We start from the raw sequence: 26,011 nt of genomic DNA, 5'->3' as shown, positions 1-26,011 counted from the left end.
CCTAGCAACCACCCAGAACACCCTAGCAACCACCTAGCAACACCCTGGCAACCATCTATAACACCCTAGCAACCACCCAGAACACCCTAGCAACCACCTAGCAACACCCTAGCAACCACCCAGAACACCCTAGCAACCACCTAGCAACACCCTGGCAACCATCTATAACACCCTAGCAACCACCTAGAACACCTTAGCAACCACCTAGCAACACCCTAGCAACCACTCAGAACACCCTAGCAACCACCTAGCAACACCATAGCAACCACCCAGAACACCCTAGCAACCGCCTAGCAACACCCTAGCAACCACACAGAACACCCTAGCAACCACCTAGCAACACCCTAGCAACCACCCAGAACACCCTAGCAACCACCCATAACACCCTAGCAACCGAGCGAGCTTTTTGCCACTGCAAGCACCACTTCACATTTTCCTCTGGAAATGTACATTCTAGTTAGTGGTGCTTGCTGAAAGCAAGGCAACACTATTACTATTGTGTTTTTTGAGTCGGCCCAAAAGTTTGGCACGCTACTCCTCCCGCAGTTTTTGTCACACACCCATGAATGAGGTCTCAAAACGTGCGGAATATTCGGGAATGGTGTGCTATGACTTTTCTAAGCGATCGGGGGTACGATGTTCGCCCGAAGGGCGAACATATTTCCGAAAAATCCCATAGACTTAACATTGCGACAAACTTTGACGACTCATAGCTCCGAGCGAGAATTTCACAGAAGCCTGCGATTCACCACATTTGAAGAGGCTGACAGGCTCTGTAAGAACATACCTCACAATGGGGTAAAAGTTGCACCCCTGGGGGGCAGGAGCTGCCCAAATTTTCCCCATTGACCCCCATGTTATTTATTATTCTTCTTCTTCTTCTTATTATTCTGGCCACTTTTTGGTTCGCTACTCCTCCCGCAGATTTTGTCACAGACCCATGGGTGAGGTGTCAAATCGACCGGCTTATTTAGGAGAGGTGTGCTATGACTTTTCTAAGCAATCGGGGGTACGATGGTCGCCTCAGGGGCGAAAAACGGCCAAAAAAAATCCCATAGACTTAACATTACGACAAACTTTGACGAGTCATAGCTCTGAGATCGGATTTCGCAGAAACCTGTGATTTACCACATTTGAAGAGGGTGACAGGCTCTGTAAGAAAATACCTCACAATGGGGTAAAAGTTGCACCCCTTGGGGGCAGGAGCTCCCCAAATTTTTCCCATTGAAAATTTTCTAGTATAGCATTTTACTATTCCAGGAAAAAGTTTGGAGCACTCCTACGTCCACAGTTTTTGTCACAGACCCATGAATGAGGCATCAAATCGTGCGGCCTATTGAAGAGAAGTGTCCTATCACTTTTATCAGAGATCGGGGGTACGGTGTTCGACCCAGGGGCGAACAAATTTCCAAAAAATCCCATAGACTTAACATTGCGACAAACTTTGACGACTCGTAGCTCCAAACAAGGATTTCGGACAAACGTGAGATTTGCCACATTTGAAGAGGCTGGCAGGCTCTTTAAGAACATACCACACAATGGGGTAAAAGTTGCACCCCTGGGGGGCAGGAGCTGCCCAAAGTTTCCCCATTGACTTACTATGGTGAAGGACGTCCCATCAAATGCATGTGTTTTTCCTACTATGGTAAATTGCATAGGGATTTTGTATTGAACATAGCTCTGGATCACAGTGTCATAGAGACAAGGGGGCGGGCTCATTTTACTCAGATGACCAATCAGTCTCTCAGGATCATTGTGAAGCTATTAAGCCACGCCCTAGCAACCATATAGAGCACCTTAGCAACAAGTACCATAGACTTCCATTGAAAGAGATCAAAGGGATATCTCCGGATAGAAGTGTCATAGAAACATGAGGGTGGGCTCGTTTGACTTGGGCCAGCAAACAGCCAATCATGAATCACCTCAACAATTTCTGGCCATGCCCTAGCAACCATTGTAGAGCACCTTAGCAACCAAAATCCAAAGAGGGATATCTTCCATTCTGAATGTCATAGAGGCATGGGAGTTGGTTTATATCATTCATACTGACAAGCAGCCTTTGGAGTTTCATGATTGGCAGCTGCCAAGCCACTTCCTAGCAACCAAACAGAGTACCCTAGCAACCATTTTGCAAGACCTATATCTCTGCATCAAAACATCGTATAGAGATGGGGGTTGGTTCATACATTCACATTGATTTTGGAGCTTCATGATTGGCAGCTGCCAAGCCACTCCCTAGCAACCAAACAGAGTACCCTAGCAACCATTTTGTAAGACCTACATCTCTGCATCAAAACATCGTATAGAGATGGGGGTTGGCTCTTTTTACTCATGCTAGCAAACATGACTTGCTACATGCTACACATGCTAGCAGAGAATAGCTACATGCTAATATTGATTAGCTAAGTGCTAAATCATGCCAAGAAAATGCTACAAACTTCATAGTAACCATCTGTGACAACTACCAACCTCCTAGCAACAACCTAGCAACCACCCAGAACAAGCTAGCAACACCCTAGCAACCACCCAGAATACCCTAGCAACCGCCTAACAACACCATAGCAACCACCCAGAACACCCTAGCAACCACCAAGAACACCCTAGCAACCACCCAGAATACCCTAGCAACCGCCCATCAACACCATAGCAACCACCCATAACACCCTAGCAACCACCCAGAACACCCTAGCAACCACCTAGCAACACCCTAGCAACCACCCAAAACACCCTAGCAACCGCCTAGCAACACCCTAGCAACCAGCCAGAACACCCTAGCAACCGCCTAGCAACACCCTAGCAACCACCCAGAACACCCTAGCAACCACCTAGCAACCAACCAGAACACCGTAGCAACCACCCATAACACCCTAGCAACCGGGTGGTGAGTTTTGCCACTGCAAGCACCACTTCACATTTTCCTCTGGAAATGTACATTCTAGTTAGTGGTGCTTGCTGAAAGCAAGGCAACACTATTACTATTGTGTTTTTTGAGTCGGCCCAAAAGTTTGGCACGCTACTCCTCCCGCAGTTTTTGTCACACACCCATGAATGAGGTCTCAAAACGTGCGGAATATTCGGGAATGGTGTGCTATGACTTTTCTAAGCGATCGGGGGTACGATGTTCGCCCGAAGGGCGAACAAATTTCCCAAAAATCCCATAGACTTAACATTGCGACAAACTTTGACGACTCATAGCTCCGAGCGAGGATTTCACAGAAGCCTGCGATTTACCACATTTGAAGAGGCTGACAGGCTCTGTAAGAACATACCTCACAATGGGGTAAAAGTTGCACCCCTGGGGGGCAGGAGCTGCCCAAATTTTCCCCCATTGACCCCCATGTTATTTATTATTAGTGGTGCTTGCTGAAAGCAAGGCAACACTATTACTATTGTGTTTTTTGAGTCGGCCCAAAAGTTTGGCACGCTACTCCTCCCGCAGTTTTTGTCACACACCCATGAATGAGGTCTCAAAACGTGCGGAATATTCGGGAATGGTGTGCTATGACTTTTCTAAGCGATCGGGGGTACGATGTTCGCCCGAAGGGCGAACAAATTTCCCAAAAATCCCATAGACTTAACATTGCGACAAACTTTGACGACTCATAGCTCCGAGCGAGAATTTCACAGAAGCCTGCGATTCACCACATTTGAAGAGGCTGACAGGCTCTGTAAGAACATACCTCACAATGGGGTAAAAGTTGCACCCCTGGGGGGCAGGAGCTGCCCAAATTTTCCCCATTGACCCCCATGTTATTTATTATTCTTCTTCTTCTTATTATTATTCTGGCCACTTTTTGGTTCGCTACTCCTCCCGCAGATTTTGTCACAGACCCATGGGTGAGGTGTCAAATCGACCGGCTTATTTAGGAGAGGTGTGCTATGACTTTTCTAAGCGGTCGGGGGTACGATGGTCGCCTCAGGGGCGAAAAACGGCCAAAAAAAATCCCATAGACTTAACATTACGACAAACTTTGACGAGTCATAGCTCTGAGATCGGATTTCGCAGAAACCTGTGATTTACCACATTTGAAGAGGGTGACAGGCTCTGTAAGAAAATACCTCACAATGGGGTAAAAGTTGCACCCCTGGGGGGCAGGAGCTCCCCAAATTTTTCCCATTGAAAATTTTCTAGTATAGCATTTTACTATTCCAGGAAAAAGTTTGGAGCACTCCTACGTCCACAGTTTTTGTCACAGACCCATGAATGAGGCATCAAATCGTGCGGCCTATTGAGGAGAAGTGTCCTATCACTTTTATCAGAGATCGGGGGTACGGTGTTCGACCCAGGGGCGAACAAATTTCCAAAAAATCCCATAGACTTAACATTGAGACAAACTTTGACGACTCGTAGCTCCAAACAAGGATTTCGGACAAACGTGAGATTTGCCACATTTGAAGAGGCTGGCAGGCTCTTTAAGAACATACCACACAATGGGGTAAAAGTTGCACCCCTGGGGGGCAGGAGCTGCCCAAAGTTTCCCCATTGACTTACTATGGTGAAGGACGTCCCATCAAATGCATGTGTTTTTCCTACTATGGTAAATTGCATAGGGATTTTGTATTGAACATAGCTCTGGATCACAGTGTCATAGAGACAAGGGGGCGGGCTCATTTTACTCAGATGACCAATCAGTCTCTCAGGATCATTGTGAAGCTATTAAGCCACGCCCTAGCAACCATATAGAGCACCTTAGCAACAAGTACCATAGACTTCCATTGAAAGAGATCAAAGGGATATCTCCGGATAGAAGTGTCATAGAAACATGAGGGTGGGCTCGTTTGACTTGGGCCAGCAAACAGCCAATCCTGAATCACCTCAATACTTACTGGCAACGCCCTAGCAACCATTGTAGAGCACCTTAGCAACCAAAATCCAAAGAGGGATATCTTCCATTCTGAATGTCATAGAGGCATGGGAGTTGTATTATATCATTCATACTGACAAGCAGCCTTTGGAGATTCATGATTGGCAGCTGCCAAGCCACTCCCTAGCAACCAAACAGAGTACCCTAGCAACCATTTTGCACAACCTATATCTCTGCATCAAAACATCGTATAGAGATGGGGGTTGGTTTATACATTCACATTGACTTTGGAGCTTCATGATTGGCAGCTGCTAAGCCACTCCCTAGCAACCAAACAGAGTACCCTAGCAACCATTTTGCAAGACTTTATCTCTGCATCAAAACATCGTATAGAGATGGGGGTTGGCTCTTTTTACTCATGCTAGCAAACATGACTTGCTACATGCTACACATGCTAGCAGAGAATAGCTACATGCTAATATTTATTAGCTAAGTGCTAAATCATGCCAAGAAAATGCTACAAACTTCATAGTAACCATCTGTGACAACTACCAACCTCCTAGCAACAACCTAGCAACCACCCAGAACACGCTAGCAACACCCTAGCAACCACCCAGAATACCCTAGCAACCGCCTAACAACACCATAGCAACCACCCAGAACACCCTAGCAACCACCAAGAACACCCTAGCAACCACCCAGAATACCCTATTAACCGCCCATCAACACCATAGCAACCACCCATAACACCCTAGCAACCACCCATAACACCCTAGCAACCACCTAGCAACACCCTAGCAACCACTCAGAACACCCTAGCAACTGCCTAGCAACCACCCAGAACACCCTAGCAACCGCCTAGCAACACCCTAGCAACCACCCAAAACACCCTAGCAACCACCTAGCAACACCCTAGCAACCACCCAGAACACCCTAGCAACCACCTAGCAACACCCTAGCAACCACCCAGAATACCCTAGCAACCACATAGCAACCACCTAGCAACACCCAGAACAACTTAGCAACCAACAATAATACCCTAGCAACCGCCTAGCAACCACCCAGAACACCATAGCAACCAGCCATAACACCCTAGCAACCGGGTGGTGAGTTTTGCCACTGCAAGCACCACTTCACATTTTCCTCTGGAAATGTACATTCTAGTTCTTCTTCTTATTATTCTGGCCACTTTTTGGTTCGCTACTCCTCCCGCAGATTTTGTCACAGACCCATGGGTGAGGTGTCAAATCGACCGGCTCATTTAGGAGAGGTGTGCTATGACTTTTCTAAGAGATCGGGGGTACGATGTTCGCCCCAGGGGCGAAAAACAGCCAAAAAAAATCCCATAGACTTAACATGGCGAAAAAATTTGACGAGTCATAGCTCTGAGCGAGGATTTCGCAGAAACTTGCAATTTACCACATTTGAAGAGGCTGACAGGCTCTTTAAGAAAATACCTCACAATGGGGTAAAGGTTGCACCCCTGGGTGGCAGGAGCTCCCCAAATATTTTTCCCATTGAAATTTTCTAGTATAGCATTTTACTATTCCAGGAAAAAGTTTGGAGCACTCCTACGTCCACATTTTTTGTCACAGACCCATGAATGAGGCATCAAATCGTGCGGCCTATTGAGGAGAAGTGTCAAATGAATTTTATAAGAGATCAGGGGTACGGTGCTCGCCCCAGGGGCGAACAAATTTCCAAAAAATCCCATAGACTTAACATTGAGACAAACTTTGACGACTCGTAGCTCCGAACGAGGATTTCGGACAAATGTGTGATTTGCCACATTTGAAGAGGCTGGCAGGCTCTTTAAGAACATACCACACAATGGGGTAAAAGTTGCACCCCTGGGGGGCAGGAGCTGCCTAAAGTTTTCCCCATTGACTTACTATGGTGAGGGACGTCCCATCAAATGCATGTGTTTTTCCTACTATGGTAAATTGCATAGGGAATTTGTATTGAACATAGCTCTGGATCACAGTGTCATAGAGACAAGGGGGCGGGCTCATTTTACTCAGATGACCAATCAGTCTCTCAGGATCATTGTGAAGCTATTAAGCCACGCCCTAGCAACCATTTAGAGCACCTTAGCAACAACTCCCATAGACTTCCATTGAAAGAGATCAAATGGATATCTCAGGATATAAGTGTCATAGAAACATGAGGGTGGGCTCGTTTGACTTGGGCCAGCAAACAGCCAATCATGAATCACCTCAACAATTTCTGGCCATGCCCTAGCAACCATTATCGAGCACCTTAGCAACCAAAATCCAAAGAGGAATATCTTCCATTCTGAATGTCATAGAGGCATGGGAGTTGGTTTATATCATTCATACTGACAAGCAGCCTTTGGAGTTTCATGATTGGCAGCTACCAAGCCACTCCCTAGCAACCAAACAGAGTACCCTAGCAACCATTTTGCAAGACTTTATCTCTGCATCAAAACATCGTATAGAGATGGGGGTTGGTTCATACATTCACATTGATTTTGGAGCTTCATGATTGGCAGCTGCCAAGCCACTCCCTAGCAACCAAACAGAGTACCCTAGCAACCATTTTGTAAGACCTACATCTCTGCATCAAAACATCGTATAGAGATGGGGGTTGGCTCTTTTTACTCATGCTAGCAAACATGACTTGCTAAATGCTACACATGCTAGCAGAGAATAGCTACATGCTAATATTGATTAGCTAAGTGCTAAATCATGCCAAGAAAATGCTACAAATTTCATAGTAACCATCTGTGACAACTACCAACCACCTATACCAGAACATCCAAGCAACCTCCTAGCAACACCCTAGCAACCACCTAGCAACCACCCAGAACACGCTAGCAACACCCTAGCAACCACCCAGAATACCCTAGCAACCGCCTAACAAAACCATAGCAACCACCCAGAACACCCTAGCAACCACCCAGAATACCCTAGCAACTGCCTAACAACACCATAGCAACCACCCATAACACCCTAGCAACCACCCAGAACACCCTAGCAACCACCTAGAAACACCCTAGCAACCACTCAGAACACCCTATTAACCGCCTAGCAACACCATAGCAACCACCCAGAACACCCTAGCAACCGCCTAGCAACACCCTAGCAACCACACCGAACACCCTAGCAACCACCTAGCAACACCCTAGCAACCAGCCAGAACACCCTAGCAACCACCCAGAACACCCTAGCAACCGAGCGAGCTTTTTGCCACTGCAAGCACCACTTCACATTTTCCTCTGGAAATGTACATTCTAGTTAGTGGTGCTTGCTGAAAGCAAGGCAACACTATTACTATTGTGTTTTTTGAGTCGGCCCAAAAGTTTGGCACGCTACTCCTCCCGCAGTTTTTGTCACACACCCATGAATGAGGTCTCAAAACGTGCGGAATATTCGGGAATGGTGTGCTATGACTTTTCTAAGCGATCGGGGGTACGATGTTCGCCCGAAGGGCGAACATATTTCCGAAAAATCCCATAGACTTAACATTGCGACAAACTTTGACGACTCATAGCTCCGAGCGAGAATTTCACAGAAGCCTGCGATTCACCACATTTGAAGAGGCTGACAGGCTCTGTAAGAACATACCTCACAATGGGGTAAAAGTTGCACCCCTGGGGGGCAGGAGCTGCCCAAATTTTCCCCATTGACCCCCATGTTATTTATTATTCTTCTTCTTCTTATTATTATTCTGGCCACTTTTTGGTTCGCTACTCCTCCCGCAGATTTTGTCACAGACCCATGGGTGAGGTGTCAAATCGACCGGCTTATTTAGGAGAGGTGTGCTATGACTTTTCTAAGCAATCGGGGGTACGATGGTCGCCTCAGGGGCGAAAAACGGCCAAAAAAAATCCCATAGACTTAACATTACGACAAACTTTGACGAGTCATAGCTCTGAGATCGGATTTCGCAGAAACCTGTGATTTACCACATTTGAAGAGGGTGACAGGCTCTGTAAGAAAATACCTCACAATGGGGTAAAAGTTGCACCCCTTGGGGGCAGGAGCTCCCCAAATTTTTCCCATTGAAAATTTTCTAGTATAGCATTTTACTATTCCAGGAAAAAGTTTGGAGCACTCCTACGTCCACAGTTTTTGTCACAGACCCATGAATGAGGCATCAAATCGTGCGGCCTATTGAAGAGAAGTGTCCTATCACTTTTATCAGAGATCGGGGGTACGGTGTTCGACCCAGGGGCGAACAAATTTCCAAAAAATCCCATAGACTTAACATTGCGACAAACTTTGACGACTCGTAGCTCCAAACAAGGATTTCGGACAAACGTGAGATTTGCCACATTTGAAGAGGCTGGCAGGCTCTTTAAGAACATACCACACAATGGGGTAAAAGTTGCACCCCTGGGGGGCAGGAGCTGCCCAAAGTTTCCCCATTGACTTACTATGGTGAAGGACGTCCCATCAAATGCATGTGTTTTTCCTACTATGGTAAATTGCATAGGGATTTTGTATTGAACATAGCTCTGGATCACAGTGTCATAGAGACAAGGGGGCGGGCTCATTTTACTCAGATGACCAATCAGTCTCTCAGGATCATTGTGAAGCTATTAAGCCACGCCCTAGCAACCATATAGAGCACCTTAGCAACAAGTACCATAGACTTCCATTGAAAGAGATCAAAGGGATATCTCCGGATAGAAGTGTCATAGAAACATGAGGGTGGGCTCGTTTGACTTGGGCCAGCAAACAGCCAATCATGAATCACCTCAACAATTTCTGGCCATGCCCTAGCAACCATTGTAGAGCACCTTAGCAACCAAAATCCAAAGAGGGATATCTTCCATTCTGAATGTCATAGAGGCATGGGAGTTGGTTTATATCATTCATACTGACAAGCAGCCTTTGGAGTTTCATGATTGGCAGCTGCCAAGCCACTTCCTAGCAACCAAACAGAGTACCCTAGCAACCATTTTGCAAGACCTATATCTCTGCATCAAAACATCGTATAGAGATGGGGGTTGGTTCATACATTCACATTGATTTTGGAGCTTCATGATTGGCAGCTGCCAAGCCACTCCCTAGCAACCAAACAGAGTACCCTAGCAACCATTTTGTAAGACCTACATCTCTGCATCAAAACATCGTATAGAGATGGGGGTTGGCTCTTTTTACTCATGCTAGCAAACATGACTTGCTACATGCTACACATGCTAGCAGAGAATAGCTACATGCTAATATTGATTAGCTAAGTGCTAAATCATGCCAAGAAAATGCTACAAACTTCATAGTAACCATCTGTGACAACTACCAACCTCCTAGCAACAACCTAGCAACCACCCAGAACAAGCTAGCAACACCCTAGCAACCACCCAGAATACCCTAGCAACCGCCTAACAACACCATAGCAACCACCCAGAACACCCTAGCAACCACCAAGAACACCCTAGCAACCACCCAGAATACCCTAGCAACCGCCCATCAACACCATAGCAACCACCCATAACACCCTAGCAACCACCCAGAACACCCTAGCAACCACCTAGCAACACCCTAGCAACCACCCAAAACACCCTAGCAACCGCCTAGCAACACCCTAGCAACCAGCCAGAACACCCTAGCAACCGCCTAGCAACACCCTAGCAACCACCCAGAACACCCTAGCAACCACCTAGCAACCAACCAGAACACCGTAGCAACCACCCATAACACCCTAGCAACCGGGTGGTGAGTTTTGCCACTGCAAGCACCACTTCACATTTTCCTCTGGAAATGTACATTCTAGTTAGTGGTGCTTGCTGAAAGCAAGGCAACACTATTACTATTGTGTTTTTTGAGTCGGCCCAAAAGTTTGGCACGCTACTCCTCCCGCAGTTTTTGTCACACACCCATGAATGAGGTCTCAAAACGTGCGGAATATTCGGGAATGGTGTGCTATGACTTTTCTAAGCGATCGGGGGTACGATGTTCGCCCGAAGGGCGAACAAATTTCCCAAAAATCCCATAGACTTAACATTGCGACAAACTTTGACGACTCATAGCTCCGAGCGAGGATTTCACAGAAGCCTGCGATTTACCACATTTGAAGAGGCTGACAGGCTCTGTAAGAACATACCTCACAATGGGGTAAAAGTTGCACCCCTGGGGGGCAGGAGCTGCCCAAATTTTCCCCCATTGACCCCCATGTTATTTATTATTAGTGGTGCTTGCTGAAAGCAAGGCAACACTATTACTATTGTGTTTTTTGAGTCGGCCCAAAAGTTTGGCACGCTACTCCTCCCGCAGTTTTTGTCACACACCCATGAATGAGGTCTCAAAACGTGCGGAATATTCGGGAATGGTGTGCTATGACTTTTCTAAGCGATCGGGGGTACGATGTTCGCCCGAAGGGCGAACAAATTTCCCAAAAATCCCATAGACTTAACATTGCGACAAACTTTGACGACTCATAGCTCCGAGCGAGAATTTCACAGAAGCCTGCGATTCACCACATTTGAAGAGGCTGACAGGCTCTGTAAGAACATACCTCACAATGGGGTAAAAGTTGCACCCCTGGGGGGCAGGAGCTGCCCAAATTTTCCCCATTGACCCCCATGTTATTTATTAGTGGTGCTTGCTGAAAGCAAGGCAACACTATTACTATTGTGTTTTTTGAGCCGGCCCAAAAGTTTGGCACGCTACTCCTCCCGCAGTTTTTGTCACACACCCATGAATGAGGTCTCAAAACGTGCGGAATATTCGGGAAAGGTGTGCTATGACTTTTCTAAGCGATCGGGGGTACGATGTTCGCCCGAAGGGCGAACAAATTTCCCAAAAATCCCATAGACTTAACATTGCGACAAACTTTGACGACTCATAGCTCCGAGCGAGAATTTCACAGAAGCCTGCAATTTACCACATTTGAAGAGGCTGACAGGCTCTGTAAGAACATACCTCACAATGGGGTAAAAGTTGCACCCCTGGGGGGCAGGAGCTGCCCAAATTTTCCCCCATTGACTCCCATGTTATTTATTATTCTTCTTATTATTATTCTGGCCACTTTTTGGTTCGCTACTCCTCCCGCAGATTTTGTCACAGACCCATGGGTGAGGTGTCAAATCGACCGGCTCATTTAGGAGAGGTGTGCTATGACTTTTCTAAGAGATCGGGGGTACGATGTTCGCCCCAGGGGCGAAAAACAGCCAAAAAAAATCCTATAGACTTAACATGGCGAAAAAATTTGACGAGTCATAGCTCTGAGCGAGGATTTCGCAGAAACTTGCAATTTACCACATTTGAAGAGGCTGACAGGCTCTTTAAGAAAATACCTCACAATGGGGTAAAGGTTGCACCCCTGGGGGGCAGGAGCTCCCCAAATATTTTTCCCATTGAAATTTTCTAGTATAGCATTTTACTATTCCAGGAAAAAGTTTGGAGCACTCCTACGTCCACATTTTTTGTCACAGACCCATGAATGAGGCATCAAATCGTGCGGCCTATTGAGGAGAAGTCTCAAATGAATTTTATAAGAGATCAGGGGTACGGTGCTCGCCCCAGGGGCGAACAAATTTCCAAAAAATCCCATAGACTTAACATTGAGACAAACTTTGACGACTCATAGCTCCGAACAACGATTTCTGAAAAATGTGTGATTTTCCACATTTGAAGAGGCTTGCAGGCTCTGTAAGAATATACCTCACAATGGGGTAAAAGTTGCACCCCTGGGGGGCAGGAGCTGCCCAAAATTTTTCCCCATTGACTTACTATGGTGAAGGACGTCCCATCAAATGCATGTGTTTTTCCTACTATGGTAAATTGCATAGGGATTTTGTGTTGAACATAGCTCTGGATCACAGTGTCATAGAGACAAGGGGGCGGGCTCATTTTACTCAGACGACCAATCAGTCTCTCAGGATCATTGTGATGCTATCAAGCCACGCCCTAGCAACCATATAGAACACCTTAGCAACAACTCCCATAGACTTCCATTGAAAGAGATCAAAGGGATATCTCCGGATAGAAGTGTCATAGAAACACAAGGGTGGTCTTGTTTGACTCGGGGTAGCAAACAGCCAATCATGAATCACCTCAACAATTTCTGGCCACACCCTAGCAACCATTATCGAGCACCTTAGCAACCAAATTTTAAAGAGGGATCTCTTCCATTCTGAATGTCATACAGGCTTGGGAGTTGTATTATATCAATTATACTGACAAGCAGCCTTTGGAGATTCATGATTGGCAGCTGCCAAGCCACTCCCTAGCAACCAAAAAGAGTACCCTAGCAACCATTTTGCAAGGCCTACATCTCTGCATCAGAACATCGTATAGAGATGGGGGTTGGTTTATACAATCACATTGACTTTGGAGCTTCATGATTGGAAGCTGCCAAGCCACTCCCTAGCAACCAAACAGAGTACCCTAGCAACCGTTTTGCAAGACCTATATCTCTGCATCAAAACATCGTATAGAGATGGGGGTTGGTTTATCCATTCACATTGACTTTGGAGCTTCATGATTGGCAGCTGCCAAGCCACTCCCTAGCAACCAAACAGAGTACCCTAGCAACCATTTTGTAACAGCTATATCTCAGCATCAGAACATTGTATCGCGATGGGGGTTGGGTCTTTTGACTCATGCTAGCACATAGAACTTTCAAAATGTTAAACATGCTAGCTGTGAATAGCTACATGCTAATATTGATTAGCTAAGTGCTAAATCATGCCATGAACATTATAAAAACTCTATAGTAACCATATGTGAACAATACCAACCACCTAGTAACACCATAGCAACCACCCAGAACACCCTAGCAACCACCTAGCAACACCATAGCAACCAACCAGAACACCCTAGCAACCGCCTAGCAACACCCTAGCAACCGCCTAGCAACCATCCAGAACACCTTAGCTACACCCTAGCAACCACCTAGCAACACCTTAGCAACCACCTAGCAACACCCTAGAAACCACCCAGAACACCCTAGCAACCGCCTAGCAACACCCTAGCAACCACCTAGAACATCCTAGCAAGACCCTAGCAACAACCCAGGACACCCTAGCAACCACCCAGAACACCCTAGCAACCACCTAGAAACACCCTAGCAACCACTCAGAACACCCTAGCAACTGCCTAGCAACACCCTAGCAACCACCCAGAACACCCTAGCAACCGCCTAGCAACACCCTAGCAACCACCCAAAACACCCTAGCAACCACCTAGCAACACCCTAGCAACCACCCAGAACACCCTAGCAACCACCTAGCAACACCCTAGCAACCACCCAGAATACCCTAGCAACCACATAGCAACCACCTAGCAACACTCAGAACAACTTAGCAACCAACAATAATACCCTAGCAACCGCCTAGCAACCACCCAGAACACCATAGCAACCAGCCATAACACCCTAGCAACCGGGTGGTGAGTTTTGCCACTGCAAGCACCACTTCACATTTTCCTCTGGAAATGTACATTCTAGTGTTGTGAATACTATTCTCCAAGACAAAACTTTGGCACGCTACTCCTCCCGCATTTATTGTCGTAGATCCATGAATGTGGTGTCAAATCGACCGGCTCATTTAGGAGAGGTGTGCTATGACTTTTCTAAGCGATCGGTTGTACGATGTTCGTCTGGCGGGCGATAAATCTGCCGAAAAAAGTCCCATAGACTTAACATTGGCACCAAATTTGTGAGATCATATCTTTTGAATAGAAGGTCATAGAGACTTGGGGTTGGGCTCTTTTTACTCGGCCTATCATGCAGCCAACAAGTAGAGACATAATAACTTCATATTTACGCCCTAGCAACCACTTAGGGCAGCCTAGCAACCATAAATCAACATATTCAAGTCATTTCTCAGCTTCAGAAAATAGAAGAAACATGGATTTTGCCTTTTTTTGATTTAGACTGTCAACTAGTGTTTAAATATAATCTCATACACTGTATAATCACACCATAGCAACCATATAGAGTACCCTAGTAACCACCTGAACACATGAATAAGCCATTTCTCAGCTGAATAAACAATTTATCATCACAAAAACATCGTACAGACGTGTTTGGTGTCTCGTATGCAAAAATGTGCCACACTCTAGCAACCGAGCGAGCTTTTTGCCACTGCAAGCACCACTTCACATTTTCCTCTGGAAATGTACATTCTAGTTAGTGGTGCTTGCAAAGCAACACTATTGTTATCCTCCATACTTATTAATCTTATTTTTTTACTTCCGCCCTTTTTTTGGCACGCTACTCCTCCCGCAGCTTTTGTCACAGACCCATGGGTGAGGTGTCAAATCGACCGTCTCATTTAGGAGAGGTGTGCTATGACTTTTCTAAGAGATCGGGGGTACGATGGTCGCCCCAGGGGCGAAAAACGGCCAAAAAAAATCCCATAGACTTAACATTGCGAAAAACTTTGACGGGTCATAGCTCTGAGCGAGGATTTCGTAGAAATCTGTGATTTACCACATTTGAAGAGGTTGGCAGGCTCTGTAAGAACATACCACACAATGGGGTAAAAGTTGCACCCCTGGGGGGCAGGAGGGGCCCAAAGTTGCCCCATAGACTTACTATGGTGAAGGACGTCCCATCAAATGCATGTGTTTTTCCTACTATGGTAAATTGCATAGGGATTTTGTATTGAACATAGCTCTGGATCACAGTGTCACAGAGACAAGGGGGCGGGCTCATTTTACTCAGACGACCAATCAGTCTCTCAGGATCATTGTGAAGCTATTAAGCCACGCCCTAGCAACCATTTAGAGCACCTTAGCAACAACTCCCATAGACTTCCATTGAAAGAGATCAAAGGGATATCTCCGGATAGAAGTGTCATAGAAACACAAGGGTGGTCTCGTTTGACTCGGGGTAGCAAACAGCCAATCTTGAATCACCTCAACACTTTCTGGCCACACCCTAGCAACCATTATCGAGCACCTTAGCAACCAAATTTTAAAGAGGGATATCTTCCATTCTGAATGTCATAGAGGCATGGGAGTTGGTTTATATCATTCATACTGACAAGCAGCCTTTGGAGTTTCATGATTGACAGCTACCAAGCCACTCCCTAGCAACCAAATAGAGTACCCTAGCAACCATTTTGCAAGACTTTATCTCTGCATCAAAACATCGTATAGAGATGGGGGTTGGTTTATACATTCACATTGACTTTGGAGCTTCATGATTGGCAGCTGCCAAGCCACTCCCTAGCAACGAAACAGAGTACCCTAGCAACCGTTTTTCAAGACCTATATCTCTGCATCAAAACATCGTATAGGGATGGGGTTTGGCTCTTTTTACTCATGTTAGCAAACATGACTTGTTACATGCTACACATGCTAGCAGTGAATAGCTACATGCTAATATTGATTAGCTAAGTGCTAAATCATGCCATGAATGTTATAAAAACTCTATAGTAACCATATGTGAACACTACCAACCACCTAGTAACACCATAGCAACCACCCAGAATACCATAGCAACCACCTAGCAACACCCTAGCAACCACCAAGAATACCCTAGCAACCACCTAGCAACACCCTAGCAACCACACAGAACACCCTAGCAACCGCCTAGCAACACCCTAGCAACCAACCAGAACACCTAGCAACACCCTAGCAACCACCCAGATCACCCTAGCAACCATCTACCAATACCCTAGCAACCATCTATAACACCCTAGCAACCACCCAGAACACCCTAGCAACCGCCTAGCAACACCCTGGCAACCATATAGAACACCCTAGAAACCACATAGCAACACCCTAGCAACCACCCAGAACACCCTAGCAACCACCTAGCAACACCCTGGCAACCATCTATAACACCCTAGCAACCACCTAGAACACCTTAGCAAACACCTAGCAACACCCTAGCAACCACCTAGCAACACCATAGCAACCACCCAGAACACCCTAGCAACCGCCTAGCAACACCCTAGCAACCACACAGAACACCCTAGCAACCACCTAGCAACACCCTAGCAACCACCCAGAACACCCTAGCAACCACCCATAACACCCTAGCAACCGAGCGAGCTTTTTGCCACTGCAAGCACCACTTCACATTTTCCTCTGGAAATGTACATTCTAGTGTTGTGAATACTATTCTCCAAGACAAAACTTTGGCACGCTACTCCTCCCGCATTTTTTGTCGTAGACCCATGAATGAGGTGTCAAATCGACCGGCTCATTTAGGAGAGGTGTGCTATGACTTTTCTAAGCGATCGGTTGTACGATGTTCGTCTGGCGGGTGATAAATCGGCCGAAAAAAGTCCCATAGACTTAACATGGGAACAAAATTTGTGAGATCATATCTTTTGACCAGAAGGTCATAGAGACTTGGGATTGGGCTCTTTTCACTCGGCCTATCATGCAGATAACAATTAATGACATACTAACTTCATATTCATGCCCTAGCAACCACTTAGGGCAGCCTAGCAACCATAAAACAACATATTCAAGCCATATCTCAGCTCCAAAAAATAGAAGAAACATGGATTTTGCCTTTTTTTGACTCAGACTGTCAACTAGTCTTTAAATATTAACTCATAAACTGTATAATCACACCATAGCAACCATATAGGGTACCCTAGTAACCCTACAAACACATGAATAAGCCACATCTCAGCACCAGAACATCGTACAGACATGGTTGTTGCCTCATATGCAATTCTGTACCACACTCTAGCAACCGAGCGAGCTTTTTGCCACTGCAAGCACCACTTCACATTTTCCTCTGGAAATGTACATTCTAGTGTTGTGAATACTATTCTCCAAGACAAAATTTTGGCACGCTACTCCTCCCGTATTTTTTGTCGTAGACCCATGAATGAGGTGTCAAATCGACCGGCTCATTTAGGAGAGGTGTGCTATGACTTTTCTAAGCGATCGGTTGTACAATGTTCGTCTGGCGGGCGATAAATCGGCCGAAAAAAGTCCCATAGACTTAACATTGGCACCAAATTTGTGAGATCATATCTTTTGACCAGAAGGTCGTAGAAACTTGGGGTTGGGCTCTTTTGACTCGGCCTATCATGCAGCTAACAATTATTGACATAATAACTTCATATTCATGCCCTAGCAACCACTTAGGGCAGCCTAGCAACCATAAAACAACATATACAAGACATATCTCAGCTCCAGAAAATAGAAGAAACATGGATTTTGCCTTTTTTTGACTCAGACTGTCAACTAGTCTTTAAATATCATCTTATAAACTGTATAATCACACCATAGCAACCATGTAGGGTACCCTAGTAACCACACAAACACACGAATAAGCCATATCTCAGCCCCAGAACATCGTACACATGATTGTTGGCTCGTATGCAATTCTGTAACACACCCTAGCATCCGGGTGGTGAGTTTTGCCACTGCAAGCACCACTTCACATTTTCCTCTGGAAATGTACATTCTAGTGTTGTGAATACTATTCTCCAAGACAAAACTTTGGCACGCTACTCCTCCCGCAGTTTTTGTCACAGACACATGAATGAGGTGTCAAATCGACCAGCTCGTTAAGGAGAGGTGTGCTATGACTTTTCTAAGAGATCGGGCGTACGATGCTTGTCTAGCGGGCGATAAATCGGCCGAAAAATCTCCCATAGACTTAACATTGGCACCAAATTTGTGAGATCATATCTTTTGAATAGAAGGTCATAGAGACTTGGGGTTGGGCTCATTTGACTCGGCCTATCATACAACCAACAAGTAGTGACATAGTAACTTAATATTCACGCCCTAGCAACCACTTAGGGCAGCCTAGCAACCATAAAACAACATATACAAGCCATATCTCAGCTCCAGAAAATAGAAGAAACATGGATTTTGCCTTTTTTTGACTCAGACTGTCAACTAGTCTTTAAATATTAACTCATAAACTGTATAATCACACCATAGCAACCATATAGGGTACCCCAGTAACCCTACAAACACATCAATAAGACATGTCTCAGCTGAATAAACAATTTATCATCACAAAAACATTGTACAGACGTGTTTGGTGTCTCGTATGCAAAAATGTGCCACACTCTAGCAACCGAGCGAGCTTTTTGCCACTGCAAGCACCACTTCACATTTTCCTCTGGAAATGTACATTCTAGTTATTCTTCTTCTTCTTATTATTATTCTGGCCACTTTTTGGTTCGCTACTCCTCCCGCAGATTTTGTCACAGACCCATGGGTGAGGTGTCAAATCGACCGGCTTATTTAGGAGAGGTGTGCTATGACTTTTCTAAGCGGTCGGGGGTACGATGGTCGCCTCAGGGGCGAAAAACGGCCAAAAAAAATCCCATAGACTTAACATTACGACAAACTTTGACGAGTCATAGCTCTGAGATCGGATTTCGCAGAAACCTGTGATTTACCACATTTGAAGAGGGTGACAGGCTCTGTAAGAAAATACCTCACAATGGGGTAAAAGTTGCACCCCTGGGGGGCAGGAGCTCCCCAAATTTTTCCCATTGAAAATTTTCTAGTATAGCATTTTACTATTCCAGGAAAAAGTTTGGAGCACTCCTACGTCCACAGTTTTTGTCACAGACCCATGAATGAGGCATCAAATCGTGCGGCCTATTGAGGAGAAGTGTCCTATCACTTTTATCAGAGATCGGGGGTACGGTGTTCGACCCAGGGGCGAACAAATTTCCAAAAAATCCCATAGACTTAACATTGAGACAAACTTTGACGACTCGTAGCTCCAAACAAGGATTTCGGACAAACGTGAGATTTGCCACATTTGAAGAGGCTGGCAGGCTCTTTAAGAACATACCACACAATGGGGTAAAAGTTGCACCCCTGGGGGGCAGGAGCTGCCCAAAGTTTCCCCATTGACTTACTATGGTGAAGGACGTCCCATCAAATGCATGTGTTTTTCCTACTATGGTAAATTGCATAGGGATTTTGTATTGAACATAGCTCTGGATCACAGTGTCATAGAGACAAGGGGGCGGGCTCATTTTACTCAGATGACCAATCAGTCTCTCAGGATCATTGTGAAGCTATTAAGCCACGCCCTAGCAACCATATAGAGCACCTTAGCAACAAGTACCATAGACTTCCATTGAAAGAGATCAAAGGGATATCTCCGGATAGAAGTGTCATAGAAACATGAGGGTGGGCTCGTTTGACTTGGGCCAGCAAACAGCCAATCCTGAATCACCTCAATACTTACTGGCAACGCCCTAGCAACCATTGTAGAGCACCTTAGCAACCAAAATCCAAAGAGGGATATCTTCCATTCTGAATGTCATAGAGGCATGGGAGTTGTATTATATCATTCATACTGACAAGCAGCCTTTGGAGATTCATGATTGGCAGCTGCCAAGCCACTCCCTAGCAACCAAACAGAGTACCCTAGCAACCATTTTGCACAACCTATATCTCTGCATCAAAACATCGTATAGAGATGGGGGTTGGTTTATACATTCACATTGACTTTGGAGCTTCATGATTGGCAGCTGCTAAGCCACTCCCTAGCAACCAAACAGAGTACCCTAGCAACCATTTTGCAAGACTTTATCTCTGCATCAAAACATCGTATAGAGATGGGGGTTGGCTCTTTTTACTCATGCTAGCAAACATGACTTGCTACATGCTACACATGCTAGCAGAGAATAGCTACATGCTAATATTTATTAGCTAAGTGCTAAATCATGCCAAGAAAATGCTACAAACTTCATAGTAACCATCTGTGACAACTACCAACCTCCTAGCAACAACCTAGCAACCACCCAGAACACGCTAGCAACACCCTAGCAACCACCCAGAATACCCTAGCAACCGCCTAACAACACCATAGCAACCACCCAGAACACCCTAGCAACCACCAAGAACACCCTAGCAACCACCCAGAATACCCTATTAACCGCCCATCAACACCATAGCAACCACCCATAACACCCTAGCAACCACCCATAACACCCTAGCAACCACCTAGCAACACCCTAGCAACCACTCAGAACACCCTAGCAACTGCCTAGCAACCACCCAGAACACCCTAGCAACCGCCTAGCAACACCCTAGCAACCACCCAAAACACCCTAGCAACCACCTAGCAACACCCTAGCAACCACCCAGAACACCCTAGCAACCACCTAGCAACACCCTAGCAACCACCCAGAATACCCTAGCAACCACATAGCAACCACCTAGCAACACCCAGAACAACTTAGCAACCAACAATAATACCCTAGCAACCGCCTAGCAACCACCCAGAACACCATAGCAACCAGCCATAACACCCTAGCAACCGGGTGGTGAGTTTTGCCACTGCAAGCACCACTTCACATTTTCCTCTGGAAATGTACATTCTAGTTCTTCTTCTTATTATTCTGGCCACTTTTTGGTTCGCTACTCCTCCCGCAGATTTTGTCACAGACCCATGGGTGAGGTGTCAAATCGACCGGCTCATTTAGGAGAGGTGTGCTATGACTTTTCTAAGAGATCGGGGGTACGATGTTCGCCCCAGGGGCGAAAAACAGCCAAAAAAAATCCCATAGACTTAACATGGCGAAAAAATTTGACGAGTCATAGCTCTGAGCGAGGATTTCGCAGAAACTTGCAATTTACCACATTTGAAGAGGCTGACAGGCTCTTTAAGAAAATACCTCACAATGGGGTAAAGGTTGCACCCCTGGGGGGCAGGAGCTCCCCAAATATTTTTCCCATTGAAATTTTCTAGTATAGCATTTTACTATTCCAGGAAAAAGTTTGGAGCACTCCTACGTCCACATTTTTTGTCACAGACCCATGAATGAGGCATCAAATCGTGCGGCCTATTGAGGAGAAGTGTCAAATGAATTTTATAAGAGATCAGGGGTACGGTGCTCGCCCCAGGGGCGAACAAATTTCCAAAAAATCCCATAGACTTAACATTGAGACAAACTTTGACGACTCGTAGCTCCGAACGAGGATTTCGGACAAATGTGTGATTTGCCACATTTGAAGAGGCTGGCAGGCTCTTTAAGAACATACCACACAATGGGGTAAAAGTTGCACCCCTGGGGGGCAGGAGCTGCCTAAAGTTTTCCCCATTGACTTACTATGGTGAGGGACGTCCCATCAAATGCATGTGTTTTTCCTACTATGGTAAATTGCATAGGGAATTTGTATTGAACATAGCTCTGGATCACAGTGTCATAGAGACAAGGGGGCGGGCTCATTTTACTCAGATGACCAATCAGTCTCTCAGGATCATTGTGAAGCTATTAAGCCACGCCCTAGCAACCATTTAGAGCACCTTAGCAACAACTCCCATAGACTTCCATTGAAAGAGATCAAATGGATATCTCAGGATATAAGTGTCATAGAAACATGAGGGTGGGCTCGTTTGACTTGGGCCAGCAAACAGCCAATCATGAATCACCTCAACAATTTCTGGCCATGCCCTAGCAACCATTATCGAGCACCTTAGCAACCAAAATCCAAAGAGGAATATCTTCCATTCTGAATGTCATAGAGGCATGGGAGTTGGTTTATATCATTCATACTGACAAGCAGCCTTTGGAGTTTCATGATTGGCAGCTACCAAGCCACTCCCTAGCAACCAAACAGAGTACCCTAGCAACCATTTTGCAAGACTTTATCTCTGCATCAAAACATCGTATAGAGATGGGGGTTGGTTCATACATTCACATTGATTTTGGAGCTTCATGATTGGCAGCTGCCAAGCCACTCCCTAGCAACCAAACAGAGTACCCTAGCAACCATTTTGTAAGACCTACATCTCTGCATCAAAACATCGTATAGAGATGGGGGTTGGCTCTTTTTACTCATGCTAGCAAACATGACTTGCTAAATGCTACACATGCTAGCAGAGAATAGCTACATGCTAATATTGATTAGCTAAGTGCTAAATCATGCCAAGAAAATGCTACAAATTTCATAGTAACCATCTGTGACAACTACCAACCACCTATACCAGAACATCCAAGCAACCTCCTAGCAACACCCTAGCAACCACCTAGCAACCACCCAGAACACGCTAGCAACACCCTAGCAACCACCCAGAATACCCTAGCAACCGCCTAACAAAACCATAGCAACCACCCAGAACACCCTAGCAACCACCCAGAATACCCTAGCAACTGCCTAACAACACCATAGCAACCACCCATAACACCCTAGCAACCACCCAGAACACCCTAGCAACCACCTAGAAACACCCTAGCAACCACTCAGAACACCCTATTAACCGCCTAGCAACACCATAGCAACCACCCAGAACACCCTAGCAACCGCCTAGCAACACCCTAGCAACCACACCGAACACCCTAGCAACCACCTAGCAACACCCTAGCAACCAGCCAGAACACCCTAGCAACCACCCAGAACACCCTAGCAACCGAGCGAGCTTTTTGCCACTGCAAGCACCACTTCACATTTTCCTCTGGAAATGTACATTCTAGTTAGTGGTGCTTGCTGAAAGCAAGGCAACACTATTACTATTGTGTTTTTTGAGTCGGCCCAAAAGTTTGACGCGCTACTCCTCCCGCAGTTTTTGTCACACACCCATGAATGAGGTCTCAAATCGTGCGGAATATTCGGGAATGGTGTGCTATGACTTTTCTAAGCGATCGGGGGTACGATGTTCGCCCGAAGGGCGAACAAATTTCCCAAAAATCCCATAGACTTAACATTGCGACAAACTTTGACGACTCATAGCTCCGAGCGAGGATTTCACAGAAGCCTGCGATTTACCACATTTGAAGAGGCTGACAGGCTCTGTAAGAACATACCTCACAATGGGGTAAAAGTTGCACCCCTGGGGGGCAGGAGCTGCCCAAATTTTCCCCCATTGACCCCAATGTTATTTAAAATTTCTAGTATAGCATTATACTATTCCAGGAAAAAGTTTGGCGCACTCCTACGTCCACAGTTTTTGTCACAGACCCATGAATGAGGCATCAAATCGTGCGGCCTATTGAAGAGAAGTGTCCTATCACTTTTATCAGAGATCGGGGGTACGGTGTTCGACCCAGGGGCGAACAAATTTCCAAAAAATCCCATAGACTTAACATTGAGACAAACTTTGACGACTCATAGCTCCGAACAACGATTTCGGAAAAACGTGTGATTTGCCACATTTGAAGAGGCTGGCAGCCTCTGTAAGAACATACCTCACAATGGGGTAAAAGTTGCACCCCTGGGGGGCAGGAGCTACCCAAAATTTTCCCCATTGACTTACTATGGTGAAGGATGTCCCATCAAATGCATGTTTTTCCTACTATGGTAAATTGCATAGGGATTTTGTATTGAACATAGCTCTGGATCATAGTGTCATAGAGACAAGGGGGCGGGCTCATTTTACTCAGACGACCAATCAGTCTCTCAGGATCATTGTGAAGCTATCAAGCCACGCCCTAGCAACCATATAGAGCACCTTAGCAACAACTCCCATAGACTTCCATTGAAAGAGATCAAAGGGATATCTCCGGATAGAAGTGTCATAGAAACAAAAGGGTGGTCTCGTTTGACTCGGGGTAGCTAACAGCCAATCATGAATCACCTCAACAATTTCTGGCCACACCCTAGCAACCATTATCGAGCACCTTAGCAACCAAATTTTAAAGAGGGATATCTTCCATTCTGAATGTCATACAGGCTTGGGAGTTGTATTATATCAATTATACTGACAAGCAGCCTTTGGAGATTCATGATTGGCAGCTGCCAAGCCACTCCCTAGCAACCAAAAAGAGTACCCTAGCAACCATTTTGCAAGGCCTACATCTCTTTATCAGAACATCGTATAGAGATGGGGGTTGGTTTATACATTCACATTGACTTTGGAGCTTCATGATTGGAAGCTGCCAAGCCACTCCCTAGCAACCAAACAGAGTACCCTAGCAACCATTTTGTAACAGCTATATCTCAGCATCAGAACATTGTATCACGATGGGGGTTGGGTCTTTTGACTCATGCTAGCACATAGAACTTTCAAAATGCTAAACATGCTAGCTGTGAATAGCTACATGCTAATATTGATTAGCTAAGTGCTAAATCATGCCATGAACAATATAAAAACTCTATAATAACCATATGTGAACACTACCAACCACCTAGTAATACCATAGCAACTACCCAGAATACCCTAGCAACAACCTAACAACACCATAGCAACCACCCAGAACACCCTAGCAACCGCATAGCAACACCCTAGCAACCACCTAGAAACTATCCAGAACACCTTAGCAACACCCTAGCAACCACCTAGCAACACCCTAGCAACCACCCCAAACACCATAGCAACCACCTAGCAACACCTTAGCAACCACCCAGAACACCCTAGCAACCACCTAGCAACACCATAGCAACCACCGAGCAACACCCTAGCAACCGCCTAGCAACCATCCAGAACACCTTAGCAACACCCTAGCAACCACCTAGCAACCACCCAGAACACCCTAGCAACCACCTTGAAATACCCTAGCAACCACCTAGCAACACCCTAGCAACCACCTAGCAACACCCTAGCAACTGCCTAGCAACCTTCCAGAACACCTTAGAAACACCCTAGCAACCACCTAGCAACCATCCAGAACACCCTAACAACCGCCTAGTAACAACCTAGCAACACCCTAGCAACCACCCAGAACACCCTAGCAACCACCTAGCAACACCTTAGCAACTACCCAGAACACATTGGCAACCACCCATAATACCCTAGCAACTGCATAGCAACCACCCAGAATACCCTGACAACCAACTAGCAACCACCCAGAACACCCTAGCAACCGGGTGGTGAGTTTTGCCACTGCAAGCACCACTTCACATTTTCGTCTGGAAATGTACGTTCTAGTTAGTGGTGCTTGCTGAAAGCAAGGCAACACTATTACTATTGTGTTTTTTGAGTCGGCCCAAAAGTTTGGCACGCTACTCCTCCCGCAGTTTTTGTCACACACCCATGAATGAGGTCTCAAAACGTGCGGAATATTCGGGAATGGTGTGCTATGACTTTTCTAAGCGATCGGGGGTACGATGTTCGCCCGAAGGGCGAACAAATTTCCCAAAAATCCCATAGACTTAACATTGCGACAAACTTTGACGACTCATAGCTCCGAGCGAGGATTTCACGGAAGCCTGCGATTTACCACATTTGAAGAGGCTGACAGGCTCTGTAAGAACATACCTCACAATGGGGTAAAAGTTGCACCCCTGGGGGGCAGGAGCTGCCCAAATTTTCCCCCATTGACCCCAATGTTATTTAAAATTTCTAGTATAGCATTATACTATTCCAGGAAAAAGTTTGGCGCACTCCTACGTCCACAGTTT

This window comes from Pimephales promelas, chromosome 2 (assembly GCF_988280905.1).
Source record: "Pimephales promelas chromosome 2, fPimPro1.hap1.1, whole genome shotgun sequence".
In the NCBI taxonomy this organism is placed as follows: Eukaryota; Metazoa; Chordata; class Actinopteri; order Cypriniformes; family Leuciscidae; genus Pimephales; species Pimephales promelas.
Note: the sequence above shows the minus strand (reverse complement) of the source record.